The sequence below is a fragment of the Aedes albopictus genome, chromosome 2 (assembly GCF_035046485.1).
Source record: "Aedes albopictus strain Foshan chromosome 2, AalbF5, whole genome shotgun sequence".
In the NCBI taxonomy this organism is placed as follows: domain Eukaryota; kingdom Metazoa; phylum Arthropoda; class Insecta; order Diptera; family Culicidae; genus Aedes; species Aedes albopictus.
Window position 1 is genome coordinate 478,033,701 of NC_085137.1, and position 24,416 is coordinate 478,058,116.

At 40.0% G+C, this 24,416-nt stretch overlaps 1 protein-coding gene across 1 annotated transcript in view; it reads left to right on the forward strand.

The window, feature by feature from the left end:
- Window positions 1–2,755: 2,755 nt before the first annotated feature.
- Window positions 2,756–24,416, forward strand: part of LOC109413956 (basic helix-loop-helix ARNT-like protein 1) — a 347,751-nt gene continuing 326,090 nt past the window's right edge. The window contains exon 1 of the mRNA XM_019687687.3: window positions 2,756–4,167. The gene's annotated coding sequence lies outside the window, so the exon portion shown is untranslated. The remainder of the gene's footprint in view (window positions 4,168–24,416) is intronic.

Genomic DNA, 24,416 nt, shown 5'->3' on the forward strand with positions numbered 1-24,416 from the left:
GTTTGTGGTATTTCACTAACCGTAGCACACTGTTTCGACACTTTGATATTTGAAATACCTAAAACCAATTAATATTTGATGTTGAAACTGGAATCACTTCAAAGTTCGATCTGGATTTTACCCAAATCACGGTTAAATTAACTTCACCAAAAATTAGTAGTTATCTGCCAAATTCAGATAAAACAACATTTTTTTCTTCAATTTTGATCGAATTTTCTCCCTAATTTCATAATTTTTAGAGATAATATGTGCATTTTGTAGAATTTTAGGTTTTTACCTAAAGTTGCCACATAACTCGAACTCTTGCCCCACATTTCGAATTTTTGCCCCACTATGTATAAAATTTCCAAATAAATTTGCAAAAAGTTATACATGCATGGCATCTTCAAAATATACCTAGTTACGCCCCAAAATAAAATATCGAATTCGATTTCATTACAATTCCATTCCATGCGTTGGAAGGACCATAGCATATTACAATTTTTGATCAAAAACCAACACTTTGTCATAACTTTTCGAAAGACCGATCAATTTTCATAATTTTTGGATTGAAAGACTCTTTTTCAAAAAGGTTTCGAACAACCTTGACACCCAAAAGAAATAATTTGAATTGAGCTCAAAAACTTCGAAAGAAACTCTTGCCCCGTTCGAATTTTTGCCCAACTTTACTCTACTTATTTTTAAAATTTTATTACTAGAACTACAAAAGGAACGTGAAAAAATCTAGTACTATGTTTTGAAGGTTACATGATTGGGAATCGTTTAATGAGCAAATTATTATTTCCTTTTTGTTTAAATGTAATTTGATAAAGAATTTTAGGTGCTAGGTTAGGTGCGAACTTTTGCCTCGCATTACTCTACTGAGTGGAGTTCTATCAAGTTCCATAAACGAATGTTCCAAGAACTGCTACATTTTGTAAGAAATGCTGATATGGCCACATTTGAAAACTTTCAATCTGGAGGATCAACCTCACCAATGACATTCCTTCCATGATAAGAAAATGATTGAACAAACTAAATTTGATGATGCTGAATCTTAATCAGTTTTTTTGAATTCTTACTACTGGTGTATTTTGTATGTTAAAAATTAAATAAAGCTCAGTCCTAATGCCCCCTGGGATGACACACATTAAACGCCTAAAGGTAGGCAATTTCTTAAAAAATCGTCTGACTTTCGCAAAAATATGCTATTTACAAATAAATCTTATACAGGGGATGGCCAAAATGTTTGGGATAGGCAACTTTTTTTTCTCTCACAAAAAAGTTCAACATGCTATAACTTTTCATAGAGCGCATCAAAAAATCTCAAATTTTGACTGTTTGTCAACCTATTATATGTGCATCATTGGTACAAATTTGGGCTCGATTGATTAATATTTCGCAAAGTTAGAACCGTTCGGGTAAAACATCTTTTTTTAGACAACTCATTTTTGAGCTGTGATATCTCGGAAACCAGTGAACCGAATTGAATGAAATTTTGACCGTACACTAACGATATGTAAATGCTTCACAAACTATTAAAACATAGGTGCTTTTTCAACCTTGAACAAAGATATCATGGATTGACACTTTTTCGATTTTTCTCGAAAAAATGTAATTTTTTCACATCAATGTCAATAAATTTTAGTGCTGATATCCAAAGATTTTCCACTTCTGTTCTCAAATTATCTCTAATCAGATATATTAGAGCCTATTTAGGATGAAGGAAGAACACATTCAATATTTTTGGTGTGGTATTGTAAATTTTACTTATTTTCCTCTACATGGGTAAAACTTTCAACCCGGTATAACTAAGTTCGCCGTGAGAAAATATTATATTTTATAACGTCGTATTAAGTATCATTATATTGTTGATAAACGTTAAAAAATTCATTCAATTCGGTTCACTGGTTTCCGAGATATGACAGTTCAAAAAATAGTTGTCTAAAAAATAGTGTTTTACGCGAACGGTTCTAACTTCGCGAAAAATAAATCAATCGAGCCCAAATTTGTACCAATGATGCACATATAATAGGTTGACAAACAGGCAAAATTTGAGATTTTTTGATGCACTCTATGAAAAGTTACAGCATGTTGAATTTTTTTGTGGGAGAAAAAAAGTTGCCTATCCCAAACATTTTGGCCATCCCCTGTATGTTAACAGAAATTTTAAGTCAAGGCTGTGTTCAATAAGCCTAGCATGAACGAATAAAAGAGTTTTGTGAGTCATCAGATAAACAAGGCGTTGATGAGATAGTCAAACCTTCAAACATTCTTCAAATATATTCACACAATTGACTTACGTCGAAAGTTCTTCCATTGTAACATACTTGTAGCGTCCTTAGCGGTAGAGGGACGTGAATCCAATAGTGATCAACTTTATCACCCCCCAGATTACGGTACCCAAGCTATTTGAAACAAGTTACCGAGCATCGTGTGTGTATCCATCAGCGAAATAAATTCCGTGAAACGGAACCGCAAGGCATACTTCATGGAGATGAGCGAATTTTTAACATTAACGATAACCTTTTTGAAATTTGACAATATCCAACGGTATATCGATTAGGTTATCTTTCGAGATTTATTATTTTCGTACTAAGCATAAGAAAACGTTCAATTCAAACGCCATTTTCCATCGCTTCATCTATCACACCCCAGATGCCAGCACCGGCACATCATGCCGAGGGGTGACTCACTGCAATCGATCGAACCGGGAACGAACACCGGGCTCGTTTGGCAACCCGTTCGGCAACTGTCAGCCGGATGACAGCCAGAGAACCGTCTGTCTGTCTGTGCACTGCATTGCCCAAAATAATAAAGCAGCCCCTTCAATGCTGATATTGAATTTGGTGGGTCGTCGAACCAACTAAGGACGAATGGTGGTGATTGTTTTGCTCGACAATTCGCGAATTTCTGGCCGAATGGGCAGTTCAGCCGAAGAAAACTGTGTCACGTAATGTCCGGATGCATTCGCGGGTGTCGGAAAGTGTCGATTCTGATGGATAACAGTGGTATGTGGCAGCACTGAAAGTGCAGTGGTGTGTTTCCCTTTGATTTTTTTCCCTGATTGGCTGAAGTTGGTGCTCAAAGTGCTATTAGATTGGTAGTGATGAATTTATTGGTGGGTGGTGGAAGCAAACACGAATTGGGATGTTATTACTTTATTTATTGCTGGTGGATTCTAGACGTGTTGGCCGTTCGTCGTTGCCAATTTGGTTTTTTGTTGGTGCTGTGACGTCTCGCGTTGTTCTCGTCGTGAGATAGACAAACACAGAACAGCAGAGCAGACGGCGATGATGATCGATTTCCAAGGGAATAATCGACTGCGGCGAGTGAGTGGTTTGCTGATAGATCCGGATCTTGGCGAAGTGCATCGATACTAGGTTAATGCAACTGAGGTGGATATTTGTTTCGTTCTACGACGTTTACCGCAAGGAAGATCATTTGAGGGAAAATTAGCATAATCTCCGTATTTGCTATATTGTGATTTGTGCTTTGTGTCGTGTCTTCGAATTTGATGTTTACCCACATATTCAATATACGACAAGGCGATCCGCTGTTGTCTGTATCACTAAGTCGCGTTAGATGTGTTAGTGTACAATATTAGTGTCGGGGACAAGGATTTCTACGACATTTGGAAAGGGAAGCGAAAACATCTGAAACTTAGCAGTTTCACGGTTTAAATCGCGTGTCGAAGTCCAAACCTCACTTTCGATTTGATTTGGCAATTTCTTACAAGTGAACAACGTGACACATCAATTAAGGGTGTGCGAATATGGTTTTACATAATATCCATAATATGGTTCGTTCATGTGATAAGTCAGAGCAAGGATGTTTGGCTGTGTTGGTGTAACCGGTTCCCCATTCGGTGTACTATTCCCCTTTCCAATCAATTATTGTTCTAAGCGCACATAAACAATGCACATTCTCGGTGCGTCCAGCCAGTGCTCAGACTAAAGCGGAGTGTGTTTTCCCCCGCAAAGTGTATACAAATCGCCGATAATGGTTTGCCGAGTGCCGATACTGGCCGCAGTTTGAAAACGAACCTGCCGAGCGATAACTACGCAGAACCAGAAACACAGCATACATGCTCGAGGAGCAGCCGAGAGAAGGGCGATTGCAATCGTCGTTGTTTTGGTCGTCGTATACACACATCTCCGGGTTTTCGCCACTCGGTCGTTCGTTTGGGTAGGTAAGTAGTCAAATACTATCATCATCAGGGTTGGGAATGTGATATGTTAGGAGTGCTCGGAACGCTGCGGGACGGAGCATCGCATCGGTTGCATGCAAATTTGTTTTCTGAAGAAGACAATCAAATGAGTGTGATTAATAGTATGATTACTGTTATGAAAATGAAAATCTTGGAATATACAAGAAGATTGAAAACATAACGAATTCGATAAGTGTATTGATGCAACAGTAGTATATAGGGAAGGGCATTCAATTGTGTACTTGTAATTGTCCCTGTCACATCAGCAAGGCTTCATGTTCTTTTGAGTGGTTACTTCATTTGTTGGTGGCCCAACCCAACATACAAGTGAAGTATAATTTTCGGCTAATCTTTTTCTAAAATAATCTCGGAAGACACCAGGTTTTATCCTAGGCTTCACTTCAGATCCAATGTACACTTGTAGCAGCTTGTAGCCATATTGTAGCTATCTTGTTTGAATGAGAATATCAGTGACAATGGTACCAGGTTCTGCTCTGCCGCTCTGGCTCTGGGAAACTCTCACGTCCAGGCATTTCTGCATGGCAGAGCTGAACATCCTGTAAGTCTCTACAATAGCTACCCCTAAGGCCTACACCATGGGACATTGCTATACCAGCAAGTTCCTTATTGCTGATCCTTTTCTCATCGCCAGCGCCAGAACCCAGATCTCCTACGAAAGAAGGTCATGTGCTAGGGCCATGAAGTGGAAAAGGCCCTCGATGATCCCCTTCAACATCTCTGGAGATTGCTCTTTAGGAGCTATTACACCTCTTGTCTTGACAAACACAATCCTGTTGGTCCTCAAAGCAGGCCCTTTTTGATTGCTCTTATCTCGGTATTCAGCGCGTTTTTAGCAGCGGCGATCATCACCCGCAGTTTGTTTCGTTCATCCTCAATTCGTGCTCGCTGCATTGCCGCCTAGTCCGTGTACAAGATGCGGTGCAGATCCGCAATCACTTGAGTCAGTAAGCCGGTGATCTCCCATTTCTAGAGTGAACTTGCCTAGTCTTGATCGCATCGCACGCACGCGAGGGTACCGCTACCAGCTCGTATCCCAATACAGATTGCTGGAGGAATTCCTCTTTCAAGTTATTCAAAATATCTTCAAGGAACTCTGGAAAAAATCATGGGTGAAGCGCTAGAACAGATGATGAAATTTTGGAAAAGATCCAGAAAGGAATTTTTGAAGGATTCTCTATAGAAATTTCTGGAATAATCCCTGAAAGAACTCATGAAGAAATTCCTAGACGACTTCCTACAGGTATGCCTGGAGTAAATCCTGGACAAATATGGGAGGAATCTTTGAAGAAATTCCTGAAGAAATCGCTTGAAGAATCCTGGGAAGAATTCCTAGACAAATTTCTGGAGGAATCCTTGGAGGAATTTTTGGACGAATTCTTGAAGGAATTTCTTGAGAAGTTCTTGAATGCCTGGAAGAGTTCCTGGAAAAATCCCTGAAGCAATTCCTAGAGGAATCTCTGGAGGATATCCTGGACAAATTCCTGGCGAAATCTCTGGAGAAATTCGTGGTCGTATCCCTGGAGAAATTTCTGAAGGAATTTCTGAAAATATGCCTGGATACATTCCTGGAGAAACCGCTAGAAAAAATCATGGAGAGGTCCTTGAAAGAAATTCTGAAGGAATAATTGGAGGATTTCCAAGAGGCATCCCTAGAGAAACTCTTGGACGAATGTCTGGAGAATTTCCTGGATAAATTTCTAGAGAAATCTAGAGGAGGAATTCCCAAAGAAATTCCTGGAGGAAATCCAGGAGAAGTTCCTGAAGGACTTACCGCAAAAATTTCAGCATGAAGTCCTGCTATAAACTTTGGGAGAAATACCGAAGGAATCCTTAAATGAATTCCTGGAAGATTTCCTAGACGAATTTTGGGAGGAATCCCTGGAAAAAAATCTGAAAAAACCTCTTGGGAAATTCAGAGAGAAATCCTCAGCGAAATTTCTAGAGAAATACTTGGAAGAATCCCTGGGGAATTTTAGGAAGAATCCCTGAAGCAATTCCTGGAGGAGCCTCATGAGGAATGCGTGGAGAAACTTCTTGGGGTACTTCCGAGGAACTATCCCTGGAAGAATTCCTGGAGGAATCTCTGATTGAAATTCTAGAGGAATATCTATAGGAATTCTGGAAGGAATCCGTGGAAAAATTTCTTAAGAAATTTCTAGAGAAATTCCTAGATGAATTCCCAGAGAAATTTCTGGAGGAATTTCAGGAGAAATTCTTGGAGAAATGTCTGGATAAATTACTGTAGGAATCATCGGAGGGATTCTTGGAGGAATCTCTGGAAGAATCTTTAGAAGAAACCCTGAAGGAATTCCTGGTGGAATTTCAGGAGAAATCCGTGAAATAATTCCTGGAGAAATCTTCCCTGGAGGAGAAATTCCTGGATAAATTCCTCAAGGAAACCCTGGAAGAATTACCAAAGAAATTCCTGGAAAAACTCCTGGAGAAATTACTGAAGAAATTCTTGAAAGAATTTCTGAAGGAATTCCTGGAAGATTTCCCGAAGTAACAGCTGGATCGATTCCTGGAATTCTTGGAGTAATTTCTGGATGAACTCTTGGTGGTATTGCAGGAGAAGTCTCTGTGGAAGTGCCTGGATTAAATCCTGGAGGAATACCTGAAATAATTTCTGGATAATCTCCCGCAGGAATTTCTGAAGGAATTTCTGGATGATTTCCTGGGGGATTCATGAAGAAATCCTTGAAAGAATTCTTAGAGGAACCTCAGGACGAGTACGAGCAGGAATCCCTGAATTTTTGGGATAATTCCTGTATGAACTCCGGGAGGATAATTTCCTGGAGAAATGGCCGTAGTATTTTCTGAAGGAATTCTTAAAGGTATTCCTGAAGAAGTCCAAGAATTAAATTCTGAAGGAATGCCTGGAGGAATCCCTATATAAATCCCTGGAAGAATGCCTGAAGCAATCCGTAGCATATTCGCTAGAGGAACTCCTGGAGGAATACCTGGAGACATTCCTGGTGGAATCTCTAAAGAAATTCCTTGAGAAATCTCCAGAAAAGTCTGGGAATCCCTAAAGAAATCCCTGGATGAATTTCTGGAGGAGTTTCTTGAACAACTTTTAGGCAAAATCCCTAGAGAAATACTTTAAAGAATTTCTGGTGGAATTCCTCCTCCAATCTCTTGAGAAATCTCTAGAGAAATACCTGTAGGAATCTCTGGATGAATTCCTGGAGAAATGCTTGAGAAATCCTTGAATAAATTTCATGAGGAATACTTGGAGGAATCCTGGTAGAAATCCCTGGAGGAATTTCTGGAGGGTTTTCTTGAATAATCACTGGAGAACTTACAGGAAGAATTCCTGAAGGTATTCCTGGGAAAATACCAGAAAGAATTCCTGTAGAAATACCCGGTGGAATCTCTAGAGGAATTCCTTGAGGTATCTCTAGAGGAGTACCTGGAGGAGTCTCTGTAGGAATTCCTAGAGGAATTTCAAGCGGTATTTTTAGAGGAGTTCCTGGACGAATCTCTGTGAGAATTTTTAGACGAATCCCTGATGGAATTCATAGAGCAATCCAGGAACAATTCCTGAAGGAATTTCTTTAGGAATCTCTTGAAGATTTCCTGGAGGAATCCCAGGAAGAAATCCAAGGATCAATTTCTGAAGAAATCTCAGGAGGAAGTATTGAAGAAATCGCTGAAATTCTTTAAGAAATCCTGGAGGAATCCTAAAAAGTGTGCGTAGAGGAACTCTTTGAGGAACCCCTGTAGCATTCCCCGGCAGGAGTCTCCGAAGCAATGCCAAGAGAAATTCCTACGGGAATCTTTGAACAGTTCCCGGAGGAGTTTCTGAAAGAATTCCAGAAGGAATTGCAGGAGAGTTTTCGTAGCGAATTCCTAGAAGATTTCTTTAGGAATCCCTTGATAAAAAATCTAAAGAAACTCATGTCTGCATTTCAAGACGAACTATTGAAACAATTAGATGGACTTCTGATTTTTTTGTACAATTTTTTTAAGCAATTCCTGGATTAATTTTTGAATAATCAGTAGTAATATTTACTGAAAGAATTTCTAGAAGAAATTCCTGCAGAAATTCTTCAAATTGTTCCAGATGGAATTATTGGTGTAATCTCTAGTGAAATTTTGGAAACAGTATATGGAGAAATCTCTGAAAAAATTTCTGAAAGAATACCTGCAGAAATGCCTTAAAGGATCCTTAGGAAAATTCGCGAAGAAACCGCGAAAACAGCATTGGAACAATCACTGCAGGAACTTCTAAAGATATCCCAGCCCAAATCCCAAAAGAAATGTCTGGTGGAATACCAAAATGCATTCTTGAAAGAATCTCTGGAGGAATCCATGATGGAATCACTGCAGCAAGCTTTGGAAAAAATCCTAGAGGAATTCTTCATACACATTTACACAGTATACGGAACTAGCAACAAATCTAAAACAGTCATTTTGATTCCTCAAAACTGCATTGCCGATTTGCATATTCACATTTCGGGCGACCATGCGGCTTAACCCTTTGGAGCCGGAGGGGTCATATATGACCCCAACATATAAACGGCTGTATAAATTCACCCATCTGATAAAACAGAACACTGGAATACTGTATTCAGCAAAGTTGTTGCAAATTGAGTCCTCTATTAGGGAAAAATGGGAATATTTGTATTTGGGACTTCATTAACAACCTAAAACATTCTGAACACCATGAAATTTGGAAAAACGATATAATTGACATACCAGTTGTGCTAAAAGCTGCACTTGGATGTGTATTCATTTAACCTTCGTCAAGAATATTACAAGGTGTTTTATATTCTGGGAAGTTCTAAGTGTTCCAAACTGTCCTACAGTGAAGTCCTTCATATCTACAAGAATAATTTGCCACAAATAATAGCATTGCATAGCCTACTGGGATCCGTGAAGCTCCTGACATCTACAATGTCATTTATAGGCGCAATAGGGATATTCCAGGTCAGCCAAACTACCTTGGAGTTCAGAACTTCAGGTCCACACTCGGAACAGTAACCATATCTGTTATACTGAGTGACGTTGTAGAATCAACCACAGTTACTGGACCAATCTGAAGTCTACTAGCTTATTATAAACCTTTGGGACATTCAGGATCGTCCAAACTGTTCTATAATGAAGTTATTTCAATCTACAAGAATACCTTTATGTGATTTCGCCATAAATAATAGTATTGCATAATCTGCAAGGATCCTTGAAGCTCTTGAAATCCCAAATGTCATTTAGAGACACTACTGGAATATTCCAGGTCAGCCAAACTACCCTGGAATTCAAGACTTCAGATCTACAGTCGTAACAACAGCTATATCTGCTATACTGAGTAACGTTGCATATTTATCCTTGGTTACAATTCTTAAGATCTTCATGCTCCGTCCACTACAAGACCCGCAAACCCCTGCGAAATGTGACAAAATCTGCTTCGCATTTGCCTGTCTGCTTTGCTTCTGTAGGACGACTACGGTACATATTACCCAAGTGAGAACGAGTGCACACCAAGCAAGCAATACCGCTTCGCTCTCTTTCGGTTTCGCACTTGATTCTCTATGCGCCTCTGTGCGCCGCGGCGGGGAATGAATGTTCGTCCATGTCATTAAATATTTCTAACCTATCTCAATATTTCGGAACGCCACCGCGCTCTACCATCATGGTCGTGGTCGTGTCGTGGTTGTCGTCGTTGTCGTCCCCGCCCGAGGCCATTCGATCTGATGCGAGTTTTTATTTTTAGCCCTCGGGAAAATATTTTTTAATTTCTAATTTTTATTTATCTTTCACGTTACAAACGTATACCTACCACCGTGCGATTGATTTCACGACGGCGATGGCAGCAGTGCTTTTGGGACCGAAGAGCAATGTTATTCTTGCCCACTTGGTGGCGGTAATCCTTTTTCGCGCGAGCGCGACCACTCGCTGGTTGTGGTATTGTGTATGCTGATGGCATTGTGAAACGTCTAGAGTTTCGTCGCCGTCAGTCGTCGTGCTTGGTATAGACGTGATAATTTGCTATTGATAGTGCTGACAAGGCAGGGGTGCCAGATTGTTATTTTTAGTAAACAACTCGAATCATTCAGTTTTTTAACTGCTTTACAATTGCACATGTATAGTTTCGTGAAATTATCAAGATTACCGAACACTTTGAATCCATTGCATATTTAAATCCATAAACAATACATATCTACGAATATCGTAGCATGAAACGAGCTCACCAATAAATGTGCACCCGTTGCTCCATCGCTGGTCTATTATCTGAAACGAATCGCACCTCATATCTTGTTCCCCTCTCATCCGTTTTTATTCACCCAAAAAACGATGTTTATTGTTTATAATGGAAAAGGCCGTACCGTTGCATAGGCAAATCTGCCCATATTCGCATAGCTGACGTAATATACTTTTGAAATTTAAACAATGAATAATGGAAATTTTAAGATTTTTTTTCCGTTAACATCTACCTAGTGATTAGATATTGTGCTCTATTGAATAGAACTGGCCACAATTATGCACATGCGATAGATATTAGCGTGTGAATGCTGACATTGTCAAAGGTGGTTACGTCGAATATGCGATCATGGGCAGAAAAGTAGTTTTTAGTTACAAAACTTGAAACAGAATCAGCTTTATACGTTGAGCAACGTTCTAGATTTGTTGATAATTCTAGAATTCTGGAATAATAACAAATTATTAAGTTTTAAATAAGTGTTATTTCTCTTGAAACGTCTTTAATTCTCCCACATTGTCAGCATTGAAAAATCACACCTCACCTGCATATTTGGCTTCCCTGCCTACTGATACCTAAACATCTCTCTAAACACCAAACAACCAATGATGAAGGTTGCATAATCTCTGGGAACGCGAACCGACCGGCATTATAAATACAGAGCAGCGAGTAAGTGTTCGTCGTTGTCGTCGTCGTCGTCATCGTCGTAAAACCGCCCGGTAGTATTTAGGTAGGTAGGTGAGATGCAACCGTGTAGCAGCATAAATGGATCAAGCGCCATCAGGCAACCATGGTCTTAGTCAACCGGGAAAAACTTACGGGCCGTGTGCGGTGTGTGTGCGTGCTAACGGTTTTTGGAATCTTATCACCAACGCACCACCGTCGTCCGTGCAGTACCCATCATGGATGGAAAGATTATAATGTTGTCCGCCATCGAGCGGAGAAAAACAAAGAAAAAAAAAACGAACACGCTGATAAAAATATAATTGCAACTTCAATCATGCTGCCTAATGCCCGGGGAGACTTGGGCATTATCAAAATTTCGTTATCTCTTTCAATGCAGGTATCAAAACAATTTTTATTGCTTTTTTGTTTTTCTATACTTTGCTTAGGTCATGAGAGTCATAAAACTACCCTGGAAATAGACTGTTGCATGCAATGAATGATTTAATTACAGTGATCGTTCGATTCTGACATGACGTCGGAAAATTTTTTGGGCTGTGCCAAAATTAAATATTTTGTGCATATAAACTTGAAAATATGAGTGATTATTAGTGAGTGATATACCTAACGATGAGTATCTCAGGGTGATCACACATTCTGAAAATTTGTGGAAAATTATATAATTGACCCCATCGGAAAATATGCGGAATATTTGTTTATGACCAAAACATACAAAAGTCGTTTTTTCCCGTATAATTTAAACATCGAAAGCAAACTTTATTTTATTCAAATCTGTTCATTTTCGACATGAAAATGCAATGAATTGGTGTTTGTAAAAAATGCGTCAAAAATGCAAGAAAGTGCAGTCCTGTATTATCAAAAATAAACTACATTGCTCCACCAATTTACTATTTCTGAAGTGGGTTTGTTCTGACACGCTATTTGAAAAAATGTTTACAAAATAGAGGGTGTTAGTTTTGAAAACCTGGACAGCTGCGGTGGGAATCGAGCCCACGCTCCTCAGCACGATGCGACTAAGTGCTTGGTGACACTAGCCGCACGACCACGAAGCCACACAAATGAAGCCACAGCCTTATTCATATGAATACAACATTTACCAGGGGTTTTAGAAGATAATTAGTTCATTAATAGCATGCTCATCAATGAATCAGCTTTGCAAGAAATTTAAATAGGTTTTATTCGAATGAAAGTCACCTTGAACATTGTTCCTTCGGAGGATCGTGCAGAAGTTCTTTTCTGGTACTGCTCCATCAGTATGTTCTGGGATTCTTCCAAGAATTTCTCCTGGGATTATAAAGCAGTTTTTTGGATTTTTACTTTTGAGAATTCCTGCTTCTGGGATTCCTCCTGGAATATGCTGCTCGGGTTTTAGGATTCATCCAGAAGTTTCTTCTAAGATTCCTTCTGGAATTTCTTCTCGGATTTACTCTGTTATTGATTTTGAGATTTCCCCCAGGAGTTTTTTTTGGGATTTCAAGGATACCTTCAGGTATTCTGTCAGTAATTCCAAAACCCGTCCAGGAGTTCGTTCTCGGACAACTCTAGGATTTTTTGCGTGCAGAACTCCTGCCTGGCTGCTTCTAAAAGTTTTTTTTTCTGAAATTTCTCAAAAAGTTACTCTATGACTCCTTGAGATTCCTCCAGGAACTTCTTCTGGGATTTTCCCATTACTTGCTAACAAGATTCCACTAGAAACTCTTTGTAGAAGTTGCTTCACGGGTTCCTCGCACAGTTCTCTCTGAAAATCTTCTAGTAATTTATTTACTAACTATCGCTATTTGCGGCCCAGATTTACTAATTTCCAAAAGCTAATCTTTACAAATAATTACAGGCTGAGTTACTCTTCCTCTCGGTGAGAATTTTTTTAGTGGTGATTTCTTCCAGGAATTCCATCCGAGATTCCTCCTGGAGTTTCTGCTAAGAAACCCTTTCGGAATGATTTCAAGATTTTAGTCCGGGACACCTTAAGTAATTTCTTCTGGAATTCTCGTAGATTCTATTGGAACTCCTCTTGTAGATTCTACTGGAACTCCTCCTTATTCATTATTTTTCTCAGAAGTTCCTAGTGGAAATTCCCCAACTGTTTTACGTAATTCTTCAAGGAGTTTTTTTTTTTAATTTTTAATGAAACTATTCCAAGAGCTCCATAAGGAAATCTATCATGAGTTCCTTATAAAAAATCCTTCAGGATTTCCTTGACAAATTTCTCCAACAGTTTTGTAAGGAGTTCCTCCCGGAGTTTTCTTATTGAGGTTTGCCCAATAGTTCTTCCGGGATTACATTTTTATGGAAATTCTTTCTAAGAATCCCAGAAAAAATCTTGGAAAAAATACTTGTGAAGATCAGTGATAGTAATCCGCACATAAACTATGCACAGTGCAACACTCATCTTCATATTTAAACCGCTCCCTCTTGCTCATTAACAGATGAGCATGTCACCCAGCTGATGACATTTCAAAAGAAATTGGAGAAATCCCAGAAGAAACTCGTAAAGAGAGAGTCAAGGGCTGAATGTCTCTTAAATAAAGACAAATCAATCAATCAATAAATCAACTCGTAAAGATATACCTGAATGAACTTCTAGAGCACGGGTTTCGAACCGGTGGTCCGCGGCCCCCTGGGGGGCCGTGAAGCCAATCCAGGGGGGGCGCGGTGTTACAAAAAAAAATGTTAGGTTTTTATGCTGTTTTGGGAAATTTAGGGTAAAAGCTCCCTTAGTGGAGGTAGTACCAATAGTGGTAGTAGTGGCAATTTAGCACTTTTTCGACCGAAAAACTTGCAAATGACTTTTTTAATCGATGCATCACAACTAATTGATAACATTAATTCGGTTTTGTGTTCAGGATTTGACGAAAAACCTATTTAAACAATTATTTTCCCTTAATTTTTTAGCTCCTTTGCACCTATAGTGGTGGTAGTGTTCTTATAGTGGTGGGTCCCATAAGAATTCAATGGGATGCGCCACTATGGGAACCAATGTTAAATTTTGCCTCCATAATAGGAACCGTGTATTTATAGTTGGTGCAAGTGATTTATCAGCAAAAACTAAAATAAACAATGGTTTTTACATTTTTCCTTGCAAATTTAAGTGAAAAACTACCGATTAATGTTTTCAGACTTTTTATTTTGTGGCATTATCTGTTTTATTCAATTATTTTACTTCAAAGAGCTACTAATAGCACCACTATTGGTACATTTACCCTATACCAATTTTTAATTTTGTAACTTTTTTTGTCTATACATATATATAGGTAATCAGTAACACGTGAAAATGATAAATGGGTACAAACCAGTGATTCCCAGAGTAGACGGAAATCGGGTTGAAGGGAGAGCGAACATACTGCAGAAGCAGCGGTTTTTCAGTAGTTTCAAGAAACATGTCCAGATGTTTATTTATTCATAGGCAATACATACATACATTTATTTGTTCAACATCACATTTAAGACAAGACATAATCAACAATAGTACGCCACAATACTCAGTTTGTGGCTGCCGCTCTCCATCCTCGGTCGCGTCCAATGCTCGCCAGGTCACGTTCCACCTGGTCCGCCCATCGTGCTCTCTTCGCCTCACGCCTTCTTGTGCCAACCGGATCAGTAGCAGACACCAGCATTGCAGAGCTGTTGTCTGGCATTCTTGCAACATACCCTGCTCACCGTATCCTTCCGGCTTTGGCCACCTTCTGGATGCTTGGTTCGCCGTAAAATGCAGCGAGCTCGTGGTTCATCCTTCTCCGCCACACACCGTTCTCCTGCACGAAGATCGTCCTTAGCACGCGTCACTCGAAAACTCCGAGTGCTTGCAGGTCCTCCTCGAGCATGGTCCATGTCTCGTGTCCGTAGAGGCGCACCGGTCTTGTTAGCGTTTTGTACATGGTGCATTTGGTGCGTGGGTGAATCTTTTTCGACCGCAGTTTCTTCTGGAGCCCGTAGTAGGCCCGACTTCCGCTGATGATGCGCCTCCGAATTTCACGGCTCACGTTGTTGTCAGCCGTCAGTAAGGATCCGAGGTAGACGAATTCCTCCATTACCTCGAAACTATCCGCAACTATCGTGACATTAATACCCAGACGTATCCTGTCGTTTTCGGTTTCGCTTACCAGAATGTATTTTGTTTTCGAGGCGTTCACCACCAGTCCGACCTTTGCTGCTTCGCGTTTCAGGCGGGTGTACAGCTCTGCCACCATTCCAAATGTTCTGGCAATAATGTCCATATGTCGTCCGCAAAGCACACAAATTGACCGGATTTTGTGAAAATCGTTCTCCGACTGTTGAGCCCGGCTCGTCGCATCACACCTTCCAGAGCGATGTTGAATAGTAGACATGAGAGTCCATCACCTTGTCGCAGTGCCCGGCGAGATTCGAATGAACTAGATAGTTCACCCGAAACCCTTACGCAGTTTTGTACACCGTCCATCGTTGCTTTAATCAGTCTAGTCAGCTTCCCAGGAAAGCCGTTTTCGTCCATGATTCTCCATAGCTCCGCGTGGTCGATACTGTCGTATGCCGCTTTGAAGTCGATGAACAGGCGATGCGTTGAGACCTGGTATTCACGGCATTTATGGAGGATTTGCCGTACGGTGAAGATCTGGTCGGTTGTCGACCGGCCGTCAATGAAGCCGGCTTGATAACTTCCCACGAACTCATTGTTTTAGGTGACAGACGACGGATGATGATCATGGATAGCACTTGTTTGGCAGCATTCAAAATAGTGATCGCCCTGAAGTTCTCACATTCCAAATGGTCGCCTTTCTCGTGAATAGGGCAGATTACCCCGTCCTTCCACACCTCCGGTAGCTGTTCGGTTTCCCAGATCCTGACTATCAGCCGATGCAGACAGGTGGCCAACTTTTCTGAGCCCATCTTGATGAGTTCAGCGTTGATACCTCCTTACCAGCTGCTTTGTTGGTCTTGAGCTGGTGAATGGCATCCTTAACTTCCCTCAACGTGGGAGTTAGTTCATGGCTTCCGCTGCACTGGTGTCGTCGTTTCCTCCATTGCCGTGGTCTCTCGTGCCTACGTTCTCCACGCCGTTAAGGTGCTGATCGAAGTGCTGCTTCCACCTTTCGATCACTTCACGTCCGTCCGTCAAGAGGCTTCCGTCTTTACCCCTGCATATTTCGGCTCGCGGCACGAAGCCGTTGAGGGATGCGTTGAGCTTCTGATAGAACTTCCGTGTTTCTTGGGAACGGCACAACAGTTTCATTTCTTCGCACTCCACCTCTTACAGATGGCGCTTTTTCTCCCGAAAGAGGACCTCCAAAGCCGTTCTGCACTCTTCGTCGAACCATTCTTTCCGTCGATTCCGTTCCACGTACACGATGGTGCTCTCGGCTGCGTCGTTGATGACAGCTTTCACTGTACTCAAGCAATTCTCTAGAGGGGCCACATCGAGCTCACCCTCGTCTGGTAACGCGGCTTCGAGATTATGCACGTATGCTGAGGCGACATCCGGTTGTTTCAGTCGCTCTAGGTTGAGAATTCTCCCTTTTTTGAAACCTCCAACAATTATTTTTGGAATTTCTACATGAATTCCCTTTAGGATTCATTTGATAATTCTTCCTTCTTGAAGTCCTTCGTGGGTTTCATCAGAGATCCTTCCAAGAATTTCATCTGGATTTTCTTCCAAGTTTCCTCCAAAAGTCCCTCCTGCGACTTCTTCTGGATTTTTTTCCTAACGTTCTTCTAGGAGTCAATCCATGATATCCTTCAGGCGTTCTTAGAAAGTTTTCTTCTCCTCTCTTCAACCAGGAGTTTCTTTGGACATCTCTCCAATTCGACCAGAAATTCTTTTGAGATTCCTTCAGAACTTCTTTCTGGGTTTCCTAAAGAAGTTTTTTTTTCGGAATTCCTCTAGCAGTTTCTTCTGGGTTTCTTCAGGTATTCCTTCCGGAATTCACTCAGATATTCTCTCCAAGAATTCTGCAGGAACTCCTCCCGGCATTTTTTCAAACCCCCTCCAGGAGTTGCTTCAGGGATATGTACCTTCAGGAGTTCTTTTTCGGATTGCTTCAGGAATTCCTTCCAAGATTCTTCTATGAGCTTCTTAGGAAATTCCGCAAGGAGTTCTTTTGGGATTTCTCTAGGAGTTCCCTCAGTGATTTATACAGGATTTTTTTTCCCAGAGACACCTCCAGGAACTTCTTCCGGCATCCCTCTATTTACTCCTACCAGGGTTCCCCAGGATCTCTTAGAATTCCGCGAGGAATACCTTTTTTGTTCCTCCCATGATTCCTTCTGTATTTTCATTCTTAGATTTCACCAGGAGTGCTATCTGGGTAGGGTCTGGGACCATTTTGGCAGGAGCATCTATTATGGGGACTTGCTGTTATAACTCAGTCAATTTTCAACCGATTGACTTGATTTTTGAGACATGATTAGATACGCACAGTATCTAGTCATGTTCCAAAATTCAAGTCAATCGGTTTGAAATTGACTGAGTTGTAGCAGTTCTGAATACTGAATACAGAAATTCCTTCCGTGGATTGAAGTAGGCAGTGACCGCGAGTAAAAGTGTTTTTGTTTATGGGAGCTTTATTTTTTCGGATTCTCTCGTTCAATCTGATAGTCTGGCTAGCCCTACCCCACCCAGATTGCAGATACGGGAATGAAAAGAATAGTTTCGGATGGTGTTGAGTCGAGTGTCTTGGGTCACTAGGATCTGTGGGTTCGCTTTGTTGACTTTTCCGGCGGATCCGGCTGTTCTAATTTTTCGTCCGCCGATACGAAACTTGGTAATATCTTTCTGATTATTTATGTGTATTCTAATTGTTGTATTATCATATATCTTTATTCGCTATTTCCATCATCCTGTCATCTATTGGAAGCCGTTTCAGTTCTGGACGCTTTCTAAGTTGATTATAAGATTTACAAAATGCTTGCAAAGACTTGGCCAGGTGTGTGGAGATGAGTGGTTCTATGCTATTGTAGATAGTTGCGAAATCTACAATAGCAATGGATGTACTTTTCTATGCAACTCCATTCACGATTTGTGCAAGTATTCGTGCTATGCTACCCTCAGAAATTCCTTCCGGGATTGCTTCAAAAATTTCTTCCGTGATTTCTTCAGAAATTGAATCAGGATTTCTCCAGGAGTTCATTCTAAGACTCTACAAATAGCTCTTTCTGAGATACTTCCAGGAGTATATTCAAAATTTGTCCAAAAGTTTAATCTGAAATTGCTCCAGAAACTCTTCACAAGGTTTGTTTTGAGATTTCTCTATGATTTCCTTTTATGATTCCTCTAGCAGTTCCTTTCGGAATTCCTCTGGAAGTTCCTTCAGGGTTTCCTTCTGATGATGTTTTCAGAAGTTTTTTTTTCTGAGATTCACAGAAGAAATTCCTTTGGAAATGTTATCCTTTTTTTTTGCTAGAAACTGTTTGAGGAAACCCGGAAGAAATACATATCACGAAAAATTTCTTAGAAAATTTCTGGAAGAACTCTTTAAGAAATTATTGAAAGAATTCTTCAGGAAAGCACTGTAGAAATTATATAAAGATGTAACCGTTTGTTACAAATCTTTAGTTTTATTTTAATTCGTGCTTTTATCCTGGAAACTGTCACGTCTCTAGTGTTAAATGTTGTTATGTTAGTATAGGATTGGTAGAGAAGCGACGATAAATGTCAGTAAATTTAAATAGTTAAAATCATGTAATTGTTATAGTCAGTTAATTTTAAATTGTTTAGGGTATAAAAAAAAAAACAAAGATTACAAGCTAGAGGGTGAAGTTGTATGCAAGCTGTGGGCAGGGCATAAACGATCAGTGGGTCAGCAGGCGTATTACAGTAAATAGGTGGCAACAACCCCCAACCCCATTAGCGAGGAAATTAAAAGGGGAGGGGGAGGAAAATATGATAAAGGGGTCAAAGCTAGTTTAGGAAGCGCCATCGCTTCACTAGTAAAAAGGCGTTCGTGTGCTCAAGATTGGTCCAAAGTGTCCTTTAAGATAAAAGTGGTAACCGTTTGAAGTGGAGAAGAACTGTATTACATCAGGTAGGAGCTGTGCTTAAATCGAGCTTAAATCTAATGACCAGATAGTTAGTACGGCTAGTAATGTTTGGTATACCCTCATAGGACCTTTTTCCGTGTATCATCAATCCGCCATCTTGGCTGGTAGGGTGCGCCCCTCCAGCAAGCACACGATTCGGCCTGGTAGACGGAAGTCTGCTACGCCTAACCCGTAAAGGAGACCAGAACTACCTCTGACCATACTGGTCCTAAGGAGGTTCGAAGCTCGGGCAATTCCCCTAAAAGTCAAGGAGCTTTTCCCCTCTCGGCACGGTCATTCCGGTACCGTCCTGGGCCGTGTCAATTGCCGTCAAGGAGGGAGGACGCCTAGCTTTCGGTCAGGACACCGAACCCCCACGGCAAAACCGTATAGTTGCCGAGAAACTTACCACCTGTTCGCCCAAAGACCTATCCTGTCAGCAGCATCAGCGAGCGCTCGCGGGACCTCAGCAGATCGTCGGCCGCCAAGAAGGAGAAGCAGTAGTACCGGTACGTGAAAGCTTGTAAATTCCACACACCCATACCCACAATAGCAGTAGAGCTCAATCAACTTGACCCACCCTCAACCCCACAATAGACTAGCTTGTTAATAAAATCCTAGGTTTTCTATTCAAATCAATCTTTTAATAGCTTTTCACAATAGCACTAGTCAGGTGACCGTACTCTGCACATCTTGTTCGCGTAGCCCCTCAGCTTACCCAGTAGCAAGCCGACCCTGAGACCCAGTTCGAAGGGTCTCCTGTTACTGTGAGATTGTCCGGTTCAATAAATAGTTACAAAAAACTACTGAAATAATGTCTTAAGGAATTGTTTAATGAATCCCCTAACTAAATTTACTGTGAAGCAGAGGAGCCTTTTGCCTGTAAGAAAGAAGAAGAATAAGAAGAAGGAGAAGATGAAGAAAAAGAGGAGGAAACAGAAGTGAGGTGCTGTTTTCGAAACATGTGCCCGGAATCGTCCTACATAAGCCATTTTTACGATTTCCCGTGACCCGGCATTCCCACTATACATTAGTAGATACCGGCAGAAACGGTGGGTTGGTTCCAACGGGTTAGTGTTAGAAATCGATAAATCGAAGATATTCCCTGATAGTGTTCGTCGATTGCAGGTTCGCAACTGTACGCGGCACTAAGTACATAAAAGCTCCAGTTGCACTTCTACGTGGAGCGCGCCTACGTTATGTTCTGTAGTGCAGACCGGGCTCCGTTGTTGGTCTGCCTGCCGTCCCTGCCGTTGGGTGGTGTGAAATGATTTCATTCTGGGAAATGGCTAGACTGGCTATGTTCTGCTGCCTCTGTTTGTTCCGCTCCTTCCTTCGGTCGGTGTTGCTTAATCCTTATTTTTGCCTGTTTATTATTATTTTCATCAACTTGCGCTTTTATGTTTGTTGTTTTTCTTTTCTTTTTGCTTGCAGTCGTGTTTGATTGTGTATAGTTATTCTTGATGATGTTGCTATTGTTGTCGATTGTGCAATAACGAAAACTGAAACAAGAACGACGTTGAACGGATAGACCCCCATGGACGGCGATCATACGCAATTGTGACAATTGCGAAAGCGCTTTTGTTTAGCCTGTTTGATTGAAGAGCATAGTTATTATTTTATGATTTCAACCAATAATAGGAGAAACACGAAACAAATCATAATCTTGCGCTAAATAAACAAATGCATATCAATATTATCTAACAGTGTTATTTATCAACACTCTTCCAGACAGAAATATGACGGTAGTTACGGACAAGCAAACACGGCTGCCGCAATGGATTTTATCCCTACTCAAGTTTTCAAAAGCACAAATCTAAAAAATCAGTCTATCGCATTTTATATCGATTGTTCTGAACATTTTACTAAATAGGAAACCCAGAACATAAAAATGCGTTGTGACTTATTGTTAAGATTGTTTCACTTCAAAAAGTGCAAACCAAATCGAACGCTTCGTCAAGCACAGCGATTTGATCATCAAGTGGATAAAGAAAATTAGCCACTACTGCTACGTGGCGCCTGTACTCATTGCCCCACTGGACTGGCACTGCACTAATTGGCACTTTCTGCTCTTATCGAAGAATTGATCCGTTCTGGTTGAGGAATAAAGAGGTTTACCTTGGCGCCTGGCGACTGTTTCTCGCTGTTCAATATAGACTGTTTCAGAAATTATAAATACACTTTGTTTGTTGAATAAAATGAACTGTTTTGATGATTTCTACCAACTTTTTTCAGAATACAGTATATTGTACTCCAAATTTTTGTATTTCCTTTCAATGGTCATGATATTTTGAAGAACAATCGAGTTATTTAACAATTACCTTAATTCTCCAAATTTGAATTTGCACAAAGGTGTTTTTTAATGATTTAAATATTATTATTCACTAAATCCCAAAAATTATCTATCTTTCTATAATATTCGCTTTCATAACAAGTTGCCTAAGAAATGACTTCATCAAAATCTAAAAAAAATCGATACAGGCATTTCCACAACATTTTTTCTAACCTCAAGTTTCTTATTTTTTTAAGGTTTTCTACGGAACATAAGAACTACTGCACAGTTTCTTAGCTTTTCTGAACACATTTGAATTAAATAAATTATTTTTTTCAATGCATTCGATCCTTCAGATGGCAAAGCTTATCATATCATAAAAATGAATGCAGTAAACAGTAATTAAGACATTCGTGGAAATTGAATATTTTATTTGTGAGTTTTTTTCTATTCTACTCTGCTGTATTTTTTTACCACTTTGTGCAACTTCAAATTTTAATCATCTAGTTTTCAGAGCCATATTTTATAACTTTTACAAGAAACATCAACAAATTTGGTATTATTTGATTCGTTAGAATGTTTACTATAAGAGCTTGAAAAAACTTTTTTGGATATTGTGCTCAAATTGAAATGGCAGTCAATCGTTAGTGTATTTGTAATTCCTGAAACAGTCTATACAGCTGGATACATAATGTGACCGGGGTAAAGTTCCATCTCGCAGCATCGTAGAGCTTGGTTGTATTTGCATGACCCATAAATGGTACACAAGCCACTACTGTATGACAACAGTCACCTAGCGTCAGTGGGCAGCGAATAAATATAGGTATTGAAACAATTGAAGAAAAAATAAAAATAAAAACTAATGCAAAAAGTGCAAAACTCTAGGAATAATGCAATAGCATATGTTCAAGAAGAAATAGTCCAATGTGTAGCCAATTTGTGTCCAAAATCGAATGACGTCTATTCATATGAATTTTGAAGTACTTTTTATAAAATTTGTCTAAGGCGACAAAATCATACCTCAAAAATTATAAGCAACAATAGAAGCATACATTGTAATACTCCCTTAAAAGTGTTCTTTTGACATAACTTTTTCGGTTTTATAATGCTCAGTAAAGTTGTGAGCACTCTGAATACTAAAGAATGCTAAATTCTATCTAATAATTTTAAGGTGCAGGTATGCGCAGATACATGACTACGTAAATCGAAAATTTTTCGTCTTCGAATTCCTACTACTGTTTTATCTATATTCTCGAAACAGCTGTAATTCCACTCTTAACGCAAAAGAAAATTTCCCGAGTTTTCCAGGTTTTATTTTTTAAAAATTAGCCCACATTTTATAGAATTTTATATACCTTAAAAAAGTAATCAAAAATATCCCCAAAAAATATGTAAACGGCTTTCAAGGATTCTAAGAGTTGGTCCTGGGATCCCTCTTAAAGTTTCTTCCAGGGTATCCCTGGGAGTTTTTCACTGGGTATCTGTTGGAGTGCTTCTCGATATTTCTTCTAGAGGATGTATTTTAACTTAAAGTTAATTCTACACTTTCCCAGAGGAACTTCCGATATGCGTCCAGAGTTTCTCGCTGGATTCTTTCTGAAGATCTTTTTAAAATTATTTAAATTAAAAGTTCCTCAACGAATTTCTCTTAGTGGTTTTCCGGAATGGATTTCCAACAGTTTCTCTCGAAATGCTCACGATATTCTTGCAGAAGTTCCAAGGATTTCTTCCAAAGAGTTTTCCGATATTTCTCGTGGATTTTCTCATTGAATTTCGCCCGTAGTTCCGCTCGTGTTCCATGAGGTCTTCTGAGTTCATCCTTGAATGTCCTAAATATTTCATCCAGGAATAACTGTTGGAACTTATTTCCAAGTTGTCTCATTTTTCTCAGATTTTTTTCTGAAGTTCCTGTCGAGATTTCTACAATGAGACTTTGCGTTTCTCTCAAGATTCTGGGATCTATTAATAAATCTCAAAAAGAGCACCCACAATCTCGTTACAATTTCCGGTAAATATATCGGGAAGAGTTTTGGGGGTAATCCCGAGAAAATAGGTAAAAAATAATCTCAGATAGATCGCTGCAAGAAATCCGGTTCAAGTACGAGAGAAAGGTTGGCTCTGAGAGAAAGCATGGCAAGAATTTAATGATATATATATATATATATATATATATATATATATATATATATATATATATATATATATATATATATATATATATATATATATATTATATATTTCTGTTTATTTTAACTTGTGGTAATTCTACACTTTATCAGCAGAAATCCCAGAATGCACGCCGGAAAAGAAAATTTGAATTTCAGTCGCTATCGGCTTTTGATGACATCGACGATGGAGCTCCACGTTGGAGAGCCAGTTGTGAGGCCACCATGCACGAATTATATACCGATTGATTAAGACCTGCAGCCATTGGGTGTTCCCCACTGATACACACCAGGTTTCACTGGCGTATAGCAACACAGATTTCAAGTTCGAGTTGAAAATTCGGATTTTGGTGCGCCGACTAATCTGATTGTTTTACCATACGTTCGCCTTCTTGATCCGTGCACCTATGTCGATTTTGGTGCCGTCATCGGCTGCCATTTGGCTACCAAGATATTGAACGCTTTCAACTTTCTCCACTACTTGCCCAGCTTCCGTAAAGCTGGAAGGGTTGATCGTGTTTACATCCAACGATTTGATCTGGTTGACGTTGATGGTAAGACCTGCCGCTGAGGAGCGATTGGCAAGATCATCGAGCTTGCTCTGCATATCGAAGCGATGTTGAGCTAGGAGAATAACGTCATCAGCAATTTTGAAGTCATTCAGGTACTCCATGGTAATGGGCTGCCACAACAACCCACGATTTGGTTCGCGATCAATCGCATCTACCAAGATCTCGTCGATTACGTTGAGGAACAGAAACGGTGATAGGATACATCCTTGCCTCACTACAGCAACTACACGCGTGGGATCGAACAAGCCACGGTTGTGTAGTACTTTGCACAAAAATGCTTTGTACTGTGTTTCAATGAGACCGATGATTTTCGCAGGGACACTAG